The 16,450-nt window shown below is 37.0% G+C and overlaps 1 protein-coding gene and 1 pseudogene across 1 annotated transcript in view; one reads left to right on the top strand and one right to left on the bottom strand.

The window, feature by feature from the left end:
* Positions 1-16,450, top strand: part of NECAB3 (N-terminal EF-hand calcium binding protein 3) — a 1,629,394-nt gene that overhangs the window by 938,683 nt on the left and 674,261 nt on the right. The gene's annotated exons all lie outside the window — the stretch shown is intronic.
* On the bottom strand, positions 8,668-8,785 carry LOC122817401 (annotated as a pseudogene).

Below are 16,450 nucleotides of genomic sequence, written 5' to 3'. Positions count from 1 at the left end.
CTGCAAAACAGATTATAGTTTGAAGTATATTAAACAAGCCATCAGTGGACTTTATTTGTCTCCCTTTAGGAATGGATTGGACATTATACTATGTGGTAGTAATGACTTAGAAAAAACTACTATGGAATACTTTTCCAGTGAAGCCAAAGACATTCTAGAACTTAGTAAATGTCACACGGTTTTGCTACCCTTTTGTGATATTTTTCCTTCTCCCCATCTAGATTCTAGAAAAATTCACCAAACCAGTTCACTAAGCAGTGCAAGAGTATCTTGTTATGGGAACAATATTCATTTGAGACAGAGAAGAAGCAGAGTGGCATGCAGTTTACTGAAAATCATTGTGAACATTTTTTTTTTATTATTTCCACACTAAGAACTGAAAAGCCAGTCAAATTTAACAGGATTCTGAGTATTATCTTGCAAAGCAAAGAGTTTAAACAACAAAATACTGGAACTTCAATACCCAGTAACTAAGGGGGACCACAATATGTTTATAATTACTGAGACTTAGTATAGTCGACAAATTTATTATTATGTCTTCCTGGCTGCAACAGTCATTATAGGTACAAGGATAATACCTCTGGTGGAGGATTTCTGTTTAAAGGACCAATTTCATCCCATGACTAAATTCTCTACAGATCTATGAGTTGTTGGGATGTCTCTGTTTAATCATTATAATAGTTGGGGTATTGTGGTCTTTTGCAGTTCTCCTAAATTAGATTCTACAGAGAATAAGGAATTCATATTTGAGTTGGAAAAGTGTTTTGAGGGAAGATATACAATTGTATGAGTGCTTTAAAAGTCTGTGAAATAAATCAAGATAAATTGTGGTAAGATGCACTATTTCCTCAAAGTAGTATAAAGAATGGTTATTCTTGAGCTTGTACAACTCATTGTAGAGGTAAGAATGTACATGAAACTGAATGGACTGGTAATGAACATATCATCAATGAACATGCAGCTGAAACCAGGTTGGGAAACTCTGATCATTATAGTATCTGTCTGGATATCAATATGTCAACCAAGAATAATAGTTAAATAGGATATTTTATCATGTGGAATATTGTTCAATAATCGAGGAAATAAAATATTGACATGGCAGCCTTTAATGAACAAGGACACTTTCAAGGGATAGTTGAATGGAAATGAATGAGAAAATGGACTCTATTATCAAAAGGTATGTACCAAGAGGAACAGTAAAAAATTATAAGAAATCTTGTCTTTGGTGGTCCAATTCATTGAGAAAAACATATGTGAACTACATATATATATATATATATATATATATATATATATATATATATATATATATATATATATATATATATATATATATATACACACACACATATATATATATATATATATATATATATATATATATATATATATATATATATATATATATATATATAAATCATACTAGATGGAATTTGAAAAGACATCATAAGGTAAAATTCCCATAGGAAGAAATTTTCCTGCACTTTTAATTCAGAGATATAAATTCTAATATGAGGGGCATCCTAGGAGGCAAATAAAGAATTTTGAAACAGAATTATAAAAAGAAGATGGCAGGTTATACTAAAAGAAAGAAACTTTTTATAAGCATGTGAGAGTATCTCAGTAGGATGATTGAAGCAGTAATACATTGTTACTAGGGCTAAGACATTCACTTTGTGAGAGCTTTAGCAGGTGAAGATACATTTCGATATGTAACATATATAGGTGAGGAAACTGTTGTGCTTTAATTACTAAAGAAATTGTGACAAAAACTGTGTATTCAATAAGAACCGGTAAAGCTGCTGGACCTGCTGGTCTTGATGTTTTGTTTCGTTTTGGTATGATAAGTGATACTATTCTACTGTGTTTTGTAACATTGTCTGAATGTTTTGTTTGTTTTTGCTATGTGATACTATTCTACCATGTTTTGTAACATTGTTGCAATGGAATTTACAAAAACACTATGTCCCACATCAGTGGAAATTTGCTTTTGTTGTGGTCACATACCTCTCAACTGTCCAGATTTTCTCAGATTGTCCAGATTTTTGCCTAATATTTTTGGTCTGTTCCTCATAACATTTGTGGTTTTCTTTCAAATCAATGGGGATTGAATTCATTGTGCTAACACAACAGCTTTTATTCTATCAACTTTACAAGTTTATAAGATCAATATTTAAAATGTGTCCCTATTTTGGGGCCTTTGTACATCCATTATTTTTGGCTTTGTCCAGATTGTTTGTGCTAAGTGGATGATAGTATGGTTGCAGATGTTCCCAAGAGTGGTAAAAAAGTATTGGGCAGAAATTTATAGACCTATCAATCTGATGGGTATAGTAGTTATTTTTAGTAGGTCTCATTGAACCTGTTGCCACGATCATTAAGGCAAAACTTTAACTGTCACAATAGAACCTTATGAGTGGGCGGTCTTGTCTTTCATATCTTCCTTATTTTTTTAACAACTTGATAAAGATAACTGATGAAGACCAAGTAGCAGATGTTATTTATCTAAATCTGCCAAAGGCTTATGATATAATGCTTGATCAAGCTATTCCACCAGTCCTAACATACTTCAAAGAAAATGGTCTTAGGGAAACATGGACTTATGTATTTGGTCTCAGAAGAGCAGGGTGACTTCTCTTACCAAGAAATTTGTAGTGGTCCTTCATGTTTACTAATGAGCTAATAAGTTCATGACATCCTGAAGTGTTGCTGTCCATTGGCGGTGATTGTTGTATTGATTCTTGAGTAACCCAATACTGCTGTCCCTAAAACTAGTACTAAAAGGATTGAGGACTGAATCAGAATTCGACTGAGACACTCTTATATTACCTGTTTCAGAGGTCCTTCTCTGTTATTAGGCCACAATCAGTAGATGCCAGTCAGTCAGTGTGGTACTGGCATTCATTTCCATGCAAGCATTTGTGAATACCAGGATGGAAGTGAATTCTAATACTGCTTTTGTTGCCAGGAATGAAGTGCTTTGTCTGATATAAGTTGTAGTAAGCTGCATACTACAAACGTAGCAAGTGGTTTTTAAAAACAGAAGGCTTTTTTTAAGTCAAGGAGCACAAAGGACCTGACTCTCCTTAGGAGAGATGTGACTTTTTTAGCTTCTCAACTACAGTTTGAAGGGTGTAGATCAGGGAAGCTCCTAAAGGGCACCAGATTGGGGAGTGGCAAAGGGTGTTAGAAGAGTCAGGGATGGCTGTAGGTCAGGGAAATTTTTACATCACAAAATCACTTCAGCTACTAGCAAGACGTCAAACAATCATACATAAGAAGAATTAGGTCCTTTAAGAGCTTGACTTATAAAGAAGGATTGGCCAGGTTACAGCTTTAGTTGGTTAATTAACATTTAACTAAGGGTGACATTATACTTGCCTATGTGTCTACATGATATAGGCTTCATATCCAAAGAGGCAGTTATATTTAGTAACCATAATACATCTACAAGAAATAGTAATTTATTTTTATAGACAAGCAACCTTCAAAGAGGACTATAGAAGTCTTTTTTTTACCCAGAGGATATCTAGGATTTGGAATTTGCTCTGGATTTCTGTGATACTGTCTGTTTTTAAAGACAGGTTGGTTTTTGGGGTTGGAAGTAAAGTTTTTGAGTAAAGTCATTTACTCATGGTACAAACTCCTTGATGACCTTTTGAGTTTGTTCTATTAATAGCATGTACTATGCTCACCTTTGTCTCAAATTTGATCAGTTTAGATAATCCAGAAAACACAAAGTGTACCCATCTGAAGTATTGCAGGAAGACTAGTCAACATTCTAACTTCAAATTTCATAAAAAGACTTGAACTGACCATCCATTTATCACAGAATAAAACTGAGGAACTTCACTTCCGAATAAGCAAGACAAAATAAAAACTTTCAGAGCATGACTAAACGACTAAACCAAGATGTCAAAAGTGATAATTAAGAGCCTCTATGAGGAAAAAAAGTTAAAGAAATTTACTTTTTATTCCAGGTTCAGAGTCATCTGAGCCTTGCACATGGACATTGAAATATTGATTTGGTTTCTAATTAACATAACAGCATAATTACAAGTGTTGCCACAATACAAGCAGAGACAAAATGTATGACCAAACAAACATACGTAGTTAGATAACAACAAATGTTATCAGCCATTGCATCCCAAATGCTCCTCTTGATCCAGACTGAGGTATTTTTATCATAAACTGGTGAACATTAAGAGCAGAGGGCATAAGGAGTTATGGTTGTGATCTACCACTAATTTATTCATGTTGCTCTGGGGCTGTGTCCCTCAGTAACATTCTTTGTTTATTTATCGATTGACTCACATTTGATTACCGAGAAAGTCTGACTGGGTAGAGACTGCCCATTTTTAACGAAGGCCCAGGGAGAAAAGCTCTGAATTATTACAAAACATTTTAAGAACAATAATTTTACAACCATCAAAAATAAAACATCTGCAGTTTAAATAATTATAACAAATTAGACATAACATAAAAACATTGGTTAAAAATCGATACAAGGTATATGACAATCATCTAATATTTAAAGAAACTTTAGACAGTTTGTAGAGAAAATAAAGGTAAGTTACTCTAATACAAATAGGAAATGCAATATGAGGTCAGGGAAAAACAGGCTTATGGTATATTTAGAGAGAAAGTCAGAAAAAATAATTAGATAGCAGTAAAGAAGTAAGTGAAGAAGGGAGAGTAAGGAAGTATAAAGAATGAAAAGGTATCTGTTCACATTTAGAGATATAGTTTATCCTGAATTTGAGCAAGAACAAAGCCAGATTTTAGCTAGGAAGTCCTTCAGAGTGGTTTTGAAAGATGGGAGGGAGGGTATAGATCTGATGGATACAGGTAAGGAGTTCTAGGTCTGAGCAACTTTGTATGAGTACAGACAATGCACAGCAGATTTGCTAGGCTTGTAGACAGACAGGAGTTTTTGGTCATTGGATCACAATGAAAGACTGGGAACATAGTTTTGTAGAATGTTTTTTAGGACTGGACAAGAAGATGGATCCTGGATAATTTTATAGGCAGTAAGAAGTTGTGTATATGTTAGTTGATGTGACACTTCTAACCAGTTAAGGCTTTTCAGTGCTATAAAATGGTTGGTTCTGAGAGGGGCATGTGCTGCAGATTTAGTAACTTTGTTATTGGCATTGTTCACGTTTTAATTTTTTTGTGAATGCTGGAGGTTAGTGAGGATGGCAGCATCATAAAGAAGAGTGGAGAAGAAATAAGTAGTGGCGAGTGTAGTTTTAGTTGCATCGGGGAGAAAGTATTTGGCTCTGTAAAGCATCCCTTGTTTTTGATAAGTTTTTATTATGCAGTTTTGTATATGCAGGTCAAACGTAAGATTATCATCCACTATCACACCTAATAGTTTGCTATGAGAAGTGACTTCAATGGTTGTATTAGCAAGAGAGAGGACTTTAAATTTTGTTTTTTGCATGAGAGAGGGATTTCAGGAAAAAAGTAGTCTAGTCATTTTTGGGTTGAGCATGAGTTGTGAGTTATGAAGCCAAGTTTCAGTGGTTGTTAAAGCTTCCTGGGTAATTTTTTGGAGGTGTACCATGTTGTCAGATGTGCAAATGAGAGTGGAATCATCTGTGTATTGTATTATGTTGAACTGCTGTGTGAAAGTATAGAGCGTGTTTGTGAAAATGTTAAAAAGGAGGGAACCAAGGACAAAGCCTTGTGGTACATCTGTGGTGACTGGGAGGTAAAGAGAGAGTACAGAGTGCAATTTTAATGACTGATACCTATTAGAAAGGTAGCTTTTGAACCACAGAAGGGTGGCTGAGAGAGCCCTATTGAGGACATTTGAAGAAATTTGTTGTGACAAACTGTGTCAAAGGCTTTAGTCAATTCTAGAAATAAGGAAGAGACTAGTTTGCTATTATCTCTAGCTTTAATGACAGTATCTATATAGGTTAGAAGGGCAGCGTTAGTACTATGTGAAGGATGGAAGCAATGTTGTGTAGGGCATAGGAGTTCTTCTTGAAGGAGATAGTCTAGCAATTGTTTTTGAATATCAAGTATTTTGGTGAGTGGTATTAAGATTGCTATAGATCTAAAGTTATTAATTTCTCTTGAATTTCCTCCTTTGTGCAGAGAGATAATGTGTGACTTTTTCCAGCAAGAGGGAATGTAGGATTTCTGGAGTGATCTAATTATATGGATTGAGACAGGATAGACAATGCTACTGATGCTATTTTAGGTACTCACTTGGAAAGTCATAAGCTGAAGAACAGCACAGTTTGTTTGTTTAAGAGTAGTTTAATATAGTATGTGGGCACAGATTTGAAGATGAAAGTGGATGTGGTGACATGTGGCTGTTGGGCAGGGTTGGGATTAGGTGTTGGTGAATCCTTAGTTAGAGATGCTATACTAGCTATAAAATAAGAGTTGAACTGTATTGCAGTTTTGAGTGATGAGTTATCAGGTGAGGGGTTTGGGTTCAATTTTTGGCTGGGATTTAAGTTTTCTTTAATGGATGTCCACATTGTTTAGGGTCATGTTTAGTATTATTCTGAATGTTATTATAGTATAGATTTATGTCTTCATTCATTTGCTTATGATTGCAAAGCATTCTGGCATGTGCAGTACAGTGTATTGGTAAAGAAAAAGAGGACAGTGGTCAACTTGGTATGAGATCCTTAGAGTGCAAGGACAATTCCAGAGAGGATTGCAGTCACAGAGCAGGCATGTATTTAACTGATTAAAGTTAATACACAGCAAAGTTCTTCATGGTAAATATGCTTATATTAAACAGTGACAAAAGTCTCAGTAAACATGTAGGTGAAGAGCTTTGTGACAGAGCTCCTGCAATATTGAAGTCAGATGTAGTGCCCACAGGCTATGAAATGAAAGAAAAAAACTCTACTAAGGTGTAAAATTACATTGGGGTAATAAAGTTCGTACTTATTGTACATAAAAAGAGTGGGAGGAAGGACTACAGTTAGTCAGAGCAATAGAATAGAGGGCAGAGTGATAATAAGAAAGTGTATGCTTATAAGCTCAAAGTAGTTTTAGCAAAAAAGTCTCCTGATAGAGAATCACAGTAATGATGTGTGAATATAGTGCAGTATTGAGCAAATTATGAGAACACGGTACTACATTGATAAGCGCAATATATGACACCATCACTTAGAATACATTCATAGGTTCATAGGTAGGTACTAGGCTATCGGCTCAAGGGGCTACGTAAGTCTAGCCAGCAAGGTTCCATAGCTTATGCCACCCAAGAAAGTTATTTTCCTGTGCCACTGTCCAGCAGAGACACAGAAGTGATCCCTGGGGTGTATTTCCTATTTCCCATCCACTCATCAAGATTTTTCTTGAAGAGTGCTAATGAAGAACTTTGCTTGACATAGATGGGTAGCTTGTTCCAGAGTATAGGAAGTCTCTGGGACAGGAATCTATCCCTACAGTGTGTCCTGTCCATGGGATTAACAAGTACATCAAAACACTGTAATATATATATATATATATATATATATATATATATATATATATATATATATATAAGTAGTGAATGTTTTTGGTTTAGGGGTTAAGTAAGTTAGTTAGGGTTGTTAGCAGTTAGGTAAGGGTGCAGTAGTTAGTGTTTGTTTTTGGGTTAGGGTTAGGTTAGGGTTAGGAGGGTAGAGGGAGTGTTAGGTAAGGGTGCAGTGAAGAGTTTGTTTTGGGGGTAGGTAGGGTGAGTTAAGAGTTAGGGTGGTGAGTTAAGGTTGAGTAGGTGCAGTGTTGACTTTGGGGTGTTTAGGGTTAGTGAGTTGGGGTCAGGGGTTAGGGTAGTGGATAGTTGATATATATATATATATATATATATATATATATATATATACCAGAACACCAGCAACTCACATTACATACATATGTGTTAAAGAGAAATATGCTCAGCATACATACAGCTTATACAAATCTGAATGAAAGTATTGCAAATATAACACACTATCAAAGTCTTTCACTGCCTTACACAGTCTTAGGACAAATAGAAATGTAATAACATATGACACATACCTGCTCTATGAAGGAAGACAGTAACTGAGTGTAAAAGGAGACAACACTGAGGGGATATTTAGCAATACATTATATTATAGTTGCAACCCCACCCTCAGGTCATATTATAACTGAGAGCAATCAGTTTATAGCCAGAACAAAGCAATTAACAAAGAGATGTAAGTAAAACAGGCTGTCTGTCATTTCCTAAGACTAAATAACTGGCATATGCAATACAGTGTACTGGCCAAGCAAAAGTGGGTGGTGACCAACTTAGTATGAGGTCCTTAGAGTACAAGGACTATTCCACAGAGCCTTTCAATCACAGAGCAGGCACGCATTTAACTGATTAAAGTTAATTTGCAGCAAGGTTCTTCATGAAAAATATGCTTATATTAAACAGTGACAAAAGTCTCAGTAAACATGTAGGTGTAGGGGCTGATGACAGAGCTTCTGCAATATCAAGGTCAAATGTAGTGACTACAGTCTATTAGCCAGTGACAAAATTCTCAGTAGACTTGAAGGCCTTATAGCAGAGCTTCTGTAATATCGAGGTAAGATGTAGTGACTGCAGGCTATTAAACAATGACAAAATTCTCAGTAAACTTTATAGGATCATAGGAGATTACTAGGCTATTGGCCTTGAGTCCCTTATAAGCCTAACCAAAAAGCCTGCAGCACCTGGTATTTCCAGGTGGTCTCCCATCCAAGTACTAACCAGTCCCAACCCTACTTAGCTTCCGAGATCAGATGGGATTGGGCACATTCAAGGTGGTAACTTGTAGGTGTATGGCCTTATGGTAGAGCTTCTGCAATATGGAGGTCAGATGTAGTGACCACAGGCTCTTCTCTATGAAGGAAGATAGTGACTGAGTGTAACATTTAACATGCTGTTAAATGATTCATAGGTTGCAGTGATTTGGCCGGTTTTAGAATGGTTTCATTAACTGCATTTCTGTAAATCTAAGTACAGATAAAATCATAAAAACAAGGAATCAGTCAGATCTTACAATCCAAGAACTTTTCAACTGGAGTATTTGTATTGTGAGATGCAACAAAGCTGGAATTGATTTTGTATGTTAGAAGGGTTGATAATGGTAAACTCTAGCACATTAGAAGTGCAAAATGAAGAGTGGATATGTTACAATCAAAAATACAGCACTCTATCAAAAAACTCTGTTTTCATTTAGGTATGCCTGGACCTAATAGGTTTAAGGATAGAGTCAGAGTCACCGCTTACAATACAAACCTGCCATAGGGCAGGAAGGACCTACATAGTACACAGCAAGGCAGCAGTGTGCTTTTTTATTCATTACTCATTTCAATCTGTTTACACTAAGCATAGTACTGGGCAAGGACACAGGACACTGACTGGGAACAATAACAAGGTACCCCGAGCAGTGTTTTACAAAATGTATGGTATTAGTGTTAGGGTACATGCCACCTATCTATTGATATCCTTTTTTTAAATGTATATAACATAGCTGGAGAAAGCACTGAGGGGATGGTCAGCTGATGTAACGTGGATGACAGCACAGTATTCTGTTCCTCTTCTGCATACCTCTCAACCTCTTAGAACAAAAAATCTGGACAAAACTAAAAAAAAGGGAGACAAAGGCATAAAAATCGGGACATTTTTATAAAATATTGCTCTTACAAACTTGATAGAATAAAAGGTTTTGCATTGTAATGAATTTTCTGATGGGTATGAAGTCTGAAACTCAAATGGATGCCATTATTTTCTGAATTCAGTCCTCAATAATTAGCCAGTGATTTGCCAGAAAACCAACATTTTATGAGGAACAGACAAAAAATACAAGGCAAAAAAATGTGGACATTCTGCAAAAATCTGGACAGTAGAGAGGTATGCTCCTCTGTAGTAATGGTGGTGAACGCACAGGAGGGAACAAGTATTGTCAGAATAGAGAACACAGATTTGCAGCTTACACACACTATACTGCAGGAATATACAAAGTGCTAAAGCATGGTTATCCATTAACGCTGAGAATCCACAGCACAGCAGCACTCTGTACTTTTAATGTGACTAGTTCTTAAGGGTCTCCCAGTAGATTATATTTTAATGCTGGGACTACAGGGCACCACTATATACCCCACACTAAGATGACACCTGTATTGTCACACAGCATTTTTTTTTGTTATGGGGCAAAGCTTCAGGAAGCAGCATAACTTTATGTAGTGCGGGTGCTTTGTAAACAAGAAACTAACTCAGACTGAATTCTGCTTGTTTTCTATTCCTGCACTCTAGTGTTCATTTGCTTCTCATCTGGGCTTCATGCATAGTGAATGACATAACAGTATATAGTCTTTCTACACTGCAGACCTATAATTCCCTGTTCTGTTGTCAGTACTGCCCTCCACACACACACACACACACACACACACACACACACACACACATATGCATATATATGTGTGTGTGTGTGTGTGTGTGTGTGTGTGTGTGTGTGTGTGTGTGTATCTATATATATATATATATATATATATATATATATATATAAAAATTCAAAGCCAAGGGAGTCACCATGGCCAGAATAAAAATAAAAGCAACAAGTTTAATAAAAATACTTTCATAAAACACTGCAGTGAAAAAAATAAAAAAGATTAGCTCTTTTGGATCAGTAAACAATCCTTCTTCAGATCCATTAACTGTCACCATATGCCATCTCTTTATATACAAAAGGTATAAACAATCAGACCATCATATACTCGTCAATGCCTTCTACTGACATCACTCCTTCTCCAAACATAGATGTCTCTTCAGCCTCCACCCTTTTAGGGCCAGTTTTAAGGGATAGTCCATATTCAGACCTGGAGGGTTATAGGTTTGTAGATTGCCAGTCCATGCCATTTCTGCTAATTCAACAGAATTGTTAATGTCTCTGCCCCTAGGGCTCAGTCTTATAATCTGTAACACCCTGAAGTGGAAACTATGTCCTGCAGTCTCCATAATATGTTTCATTAAAGGATTTTTCAAATCACACAGTCTAATATCGCTTACATGTTTTGAGATCCTTTCCTTTAGGTGTCTAATAGTTTTTCCTATATAAAAGCTCACGCAGGAGTCACAGATTGCCAAATATATCCATTATTCATGTTGCAATGAGCATAGCACCTGATGGTATATTTTGTAAAATCCTTCTCTGTGGAAATATATTTTCAGCAGGTACAATGATGGCGCGGGTAGGTGACAAGATGGCCTGACACAATGTCATCCTTTTTATTCCTCTCATTACATAAAAGTTGCTTCAAATTTTTATTGTTTCTGAAAGCAAACTGTGGTCTCTCCCCCACTATCCTCTTTAAATCTTCATCAATGATTAGGGTTTTCCAGTTGTTCTGTATAATATCACAGATGTATTTAATGTCATCTGTGTAAGTTAACACCATTCCCACTTTTTTTTTCATTATTACCTTGCTCCTTGGTCTTATTCAGTCTCATCTCCGTATATCCATTGGATAAATATGGCCTTCCTTCTTCCTCTCTCACAGTACTTACATAGTTAGACATTTTCCTTATTTCCTGAGAGTTATAGCCTGTTGATTATAGCATCCATAAAATCTTCTTCCCTCATGTGAAGTCTAGAATTTCTTAAAAATTGTCCCTTTAGTATATTCCGATGTACGTATCTCGGATGCATGCTGGATTTCAGAAAAATGCTATTCTTCCAACAGTTCTTTCAATATAGGCTACTATTAGTGTTCCCTTGATCATCCTGATGTAAACAAACATCTAAAAAGTCAATACTTGCATAGTCTTGATGTCTATTGAATTTTAGAAAATCTGTTGTTCACTCCAGATATTCATGAAATCTCTGCAGTTCATCCATATTTCTTTTCCATAGAAAATAAATATCATCAACAAAACACCGATACAGCACCAGATTCTCTTGAAAAGTGTTATTGTGCAGGATATAGATATTTTCCCATTGTGCCAACACCAAATTAACATAACTGTTGGCACATGGGGTTCCTATCGCTACTCCATGTTGTTGCAAGTAAACCTTAGTTTCAAACATAAAGACATTATGGTTCAGCACTAATTCTGTAAGATTATAAATAAGATTTATCTTGTTTTTATCATAATTGCTGATCTTTATAAGATATTCCTGAAACGCTTTTAAACCATGCTCATTAGGCATCATTGTGAAGAGACTGAATATCCACAGTTAACATCAAAAGTCTTTAATTATCTTTCTTATCTGCCAAATATTGCCTTATGGAGGCTAGAAACTGTTTAATTTCTTTTAGTACCGTAGGAACCCGTGGGAGTATATTTCTTAATTGGTGTTCCATATATATGGAGGCAGGTTCAGTGATCCAACCTGCCCCGGCTACTATAGGATGCCTGGAGGGATCCACTGGATTTTTGTGCACTTTGGGTAAACCTTTAAACATAGGTGTTATAGGATGATCCACATTCAAAGCCTTAGTCAGACAGAGATTGTGTGACCTAAGATCTGACGGCAATATAACAAAACACTTTTATAACTATATATAGATATAGATAGATAGATGTAGATATAGATATGTATTTGTGTGTCTGTCACTGCATGTGTATACATGTAAGACCAAGGTTGTGTGTTGCAGGGCATTGGGAGGAATTTTAGTTTATTTTTCCATGTAAGCAAAAGCCTAGTAGATTCTGTCTCACAGCTGTATCTCTGTAGTGATGATATAAAACAAATTCTTTAAATATCTTTGGTACACAGCTGTCTGTGTGGCATTAGATTTTCTCTTCATGGTTTATAGTACTTCTGCATGTATTCTGCATACTACCTGCATGTGAGGAATTCACTACCTTACTTCTTTTGTAGCCACATTTTGCAACTATCTCTGAAATGGGAGCTGGACTTTACCTAGCATTATTATATGTAAAGGCCTTATGGAGCAATGACCATGCTGAGATTCATAGGTTCATAGCTGTTTAGTAGGTTAACAACAACAAGGGCCTTTTTAAGCCTAGCCATTCATCACAAATCTCTGACAAGTTCTGGTACCCTTGATAAGATGAATTGTGCAATTCTCAATGCATGAAGAGAAAGGCAACACTAGTGTCATGTGAGAAATACTGTTGTACATGAATATGTAGGAAGTTGTGCTGTAGAGCACACAGCCCCACTCTGCACTGATATGACACTCAGGAGCAACAGAACAGAAGTGTGGGTAACTGTGTAGTACTTGTGGTGCATAACACGTGTAGATTGTACCCATGCATCAGTAGATTGTTTCCTTACTAAAGAAATTGGATAATATAATGCTAGATTATGTACAGTACAACCAACTGCTTGTGTCAGTATGTAGCATTTCATGCTAGTGAGCACTACAGAGTGCACATTCTGGTAAATTGCAGTATATGAGCATAGCCTAAAAGATAGCCAGAATCCCACAGCCACCATTAACAGTGTTATAGTGGAAAGGAAAGGGGCACATAGAATAGTATGAAAGTAGTGAAGATAGGAGAAAACAAGGGTAGTAAACACAACAGTGGTAGCATGGGAAAGTAAGGTATATTGTTCATGGAGAATAGGAGGAAAGGGATAAAGGGTGTAAACCAGTTTTTGTGGGGATTAGGAGGAAAGAGTTAAGGAGTATGTTATGTAAGGGAAGGCTGAGTGTGGAAAGGTGGTGAATAATAGTGTTTGGGGGGACAAACAGTCAAACACAAAACTGTATAGAAAAACAGGGACGGCTTATTATTCACAAGGATCGGATGACAAAGGTTACATGCAGACATAGAGAGTAGGGTCTAGCTAGGGTGAGGACAAGGGGGAGCAGTCACCTTGTCACAAAGTATTAGGTGGAGCTAGTGGAAAATCTTGACCGTTCTTCAGTGCTATAGCACTCTATGTCTTTAGTACTTTACTAGGATTTGGAAACAAATGGTGACATTACATTCGTGTTCAGAAGTAAAGCACTGTAGCACTATGTGTGTAACATAAACTATAGCATGTGCCTACTACAAATGTAGGAAGCAGTTTGCTTCACTTTAAAAGGAGAGAAGACTTTTTCTTTTGCTCCTTAGATTTGAGGAGGCAGCACCAGATTTGGCACAAGAATAGCTTGCTTACATTTCTTATAGAGATGATGGACAGATGGTGATGCCAAGGGCTGGACCATGCACAACCTATGGGGTAGAACACATTAGGAAGGATGAAACACCACCTAGGAGTACAATGGGATGCTGGCCACAAATGGATGTTAGGGTGGCTTGCAGAGCTGCCTGTACAGAACCATCACCAGGTGTTGATCTCAAGTAGGCACTGTCAGATGATACCTTACCTTGTAGTGGCCTGGAAGGTGTGGTCTGACACTTCAGTGAATCTGCACTTCCCTGTAGGAGGGCATCTGTCTTACCAAGACATGGACCGACATGATGTTTGACTGCATCCTCCATCACAGCCTCAATCATTTAGGTTCATAGGTGTGTACTAGACTAATGGTCCTAGAGCCTATATAAGCCTAGCCCAAGAAGATTCCCTGGCATCATGCCGCACAAAGTTAGTATCCAGTGGCCCTGTCAAGCAAGGCCACTGAAGTGATCCCCAGGGTGAACTTCCCATTACCCACCCACTCATCAAGATTTCTCCTAAAGAGGTGCTGTAACTGTGGCTGTGGCTGATCAACGGATGGCAGTACATGAGTGCCCATCTGACAGAAGTCATCACCCCTTCCTGGGAGCTATTCACAGCACCATCATACTATTCACCCATGAGTCACAACAGGGGAGATGGCAGTGAAGATACCTGTCCTTGTTGATCTCACACAATAGATGGACTTACAGGGTGGCAACACCATGGGAAAAATGTAATTTGTGGGATATGTCATTAAAACACACCGAACACTAAAGCAGACAGTGGTGATACATTCCCAGTCTTGCAGCCAGTCATTTTTGCCTCCTTTGACACCTCACTCCACTGAGATACTCTTATGTATTTCCTGACAAGCTTAAAGATAAAAGTGGACACATTATTAGTACCTCCTTGATGGTTGCGTATTTATCCTGAAGATAACAAAAAAAAAAAACACGTTTAGTATATCTCTTGGTAGTCACTTTGCATTTCAGCTTCCCACACATGCAGATATTCAGTATCAATTAGGATCATTGCAGCAGTGTCACCATTGTTTAACAGACTGCTGGAGTAGCCTTAGTAAGCATAAGGCCGATGTCATGACAGTTATTCATATTTTTTGAAGGGAACCAGAAGTTGACATGTCGTGGCTGTGAAGGAGATAAAGAAATTCTTGGCCCCTTCACACATGATGTAGAAACCCTGTGTCTACAAGTGCTGTCAGCCATTACTCCCTCACAAGATGCCAAATTCCAAATGGTATGGCTAAATAATGGCTAAAAAGCGTCAACATTTCTATGTATGCATGGCAGAGATTCACATCCCATGCAAGCATTAACTGCTCATTTGCTCAGCAGATATTCATGCATGTACATCCTATACCTGCCTTATGAATCTGAATATATGATGTGGTTGCCACACATGTTCTGCTCATTATGAAACCATGGTGTGAGACTGGAATTAGATGATTCATAATCGTTCATGATTGGTGGCATCATGTGCCTGCATAGTACCCAAAAGGGTTTCAGTTTGCAGATTTTACCATATAGTTAATGTTTTGGTTGGTAACATTTCATAAGGCATGGAATGCTGTGACTGCCAATCTGAAAGTTATCATAATTATACATGTATATGTTGCGCTGAGAAGGTATTTATTTCATTCAAAATAGTGTTGAGGATACACTACTGGGCATGCTTCCTTTGTGGTGGTTGTTATGTAACATACTGGTTTATTGTATTTTAACTGTTTACCTATATGCTTTAGTGACCACAGCAGTAGCTAAATTGTTTGGGTTGGTCTGTACCATGCAATAGCTGCAGACTAGTGTGGGCTGTCATTTGTGAATCTACCTTATCTGGTATCATAGCCCAGTATTTAAACCTATGTACTGGAAATATGTTCTTTGTCAGGCTGGGCAGAGCCTAGATGGCAAACAGATAAGCAGCATTTTTTAGAGCTCCACAAAACAGTACTAGAAAACAGGGAAAAAATATTTTCCTTAACCAGAAATAGAAAAAAATATTAAGGAACTTAAGAACTACAACTCTACCATATTTCAAGAAATATTATTGAGTTTTTCCTGTCACAATATTCTGGAGAACAACACAGCTGTTTGGTAATGGCCAGTTTAAAGAATTCTCACTCAGAAACCACTCTGAAGAAGGAGATACAACTGATGTCTTCCACATTACATGAACTGTCATTGAAAATGGATAGATTCACTGATAATTTGGAAAGTCCCAAGGAAATCTGCCAAAAGCAAACAGCTGTACTAAAAGAAATACTGCAGCAACAGCAAAGTAAATTACTTGATATGGAGACATCACTAAATGACATAGATGGAAGACTCAAAGAAGAGGAA

The sequence above is a fragment of the Protopterus annectens genome, chromosome 12.part0, assembly GCF_019279795.1.
Source record: "Protopterus annectens isolate FY-2018-M chromosome 12.part0, PAN1.0, whole genome shotgun sequence".
NCBI lineage: Eukaryota > Metazoa > Chordata > Ceratodontiformes > Protopteridae > Protopterus > Protopterus annectens.
Note: the sequence above shows the minus strand (reverse complement) of the source record. Positions and strands in the feature narration are given on the sequence as shown.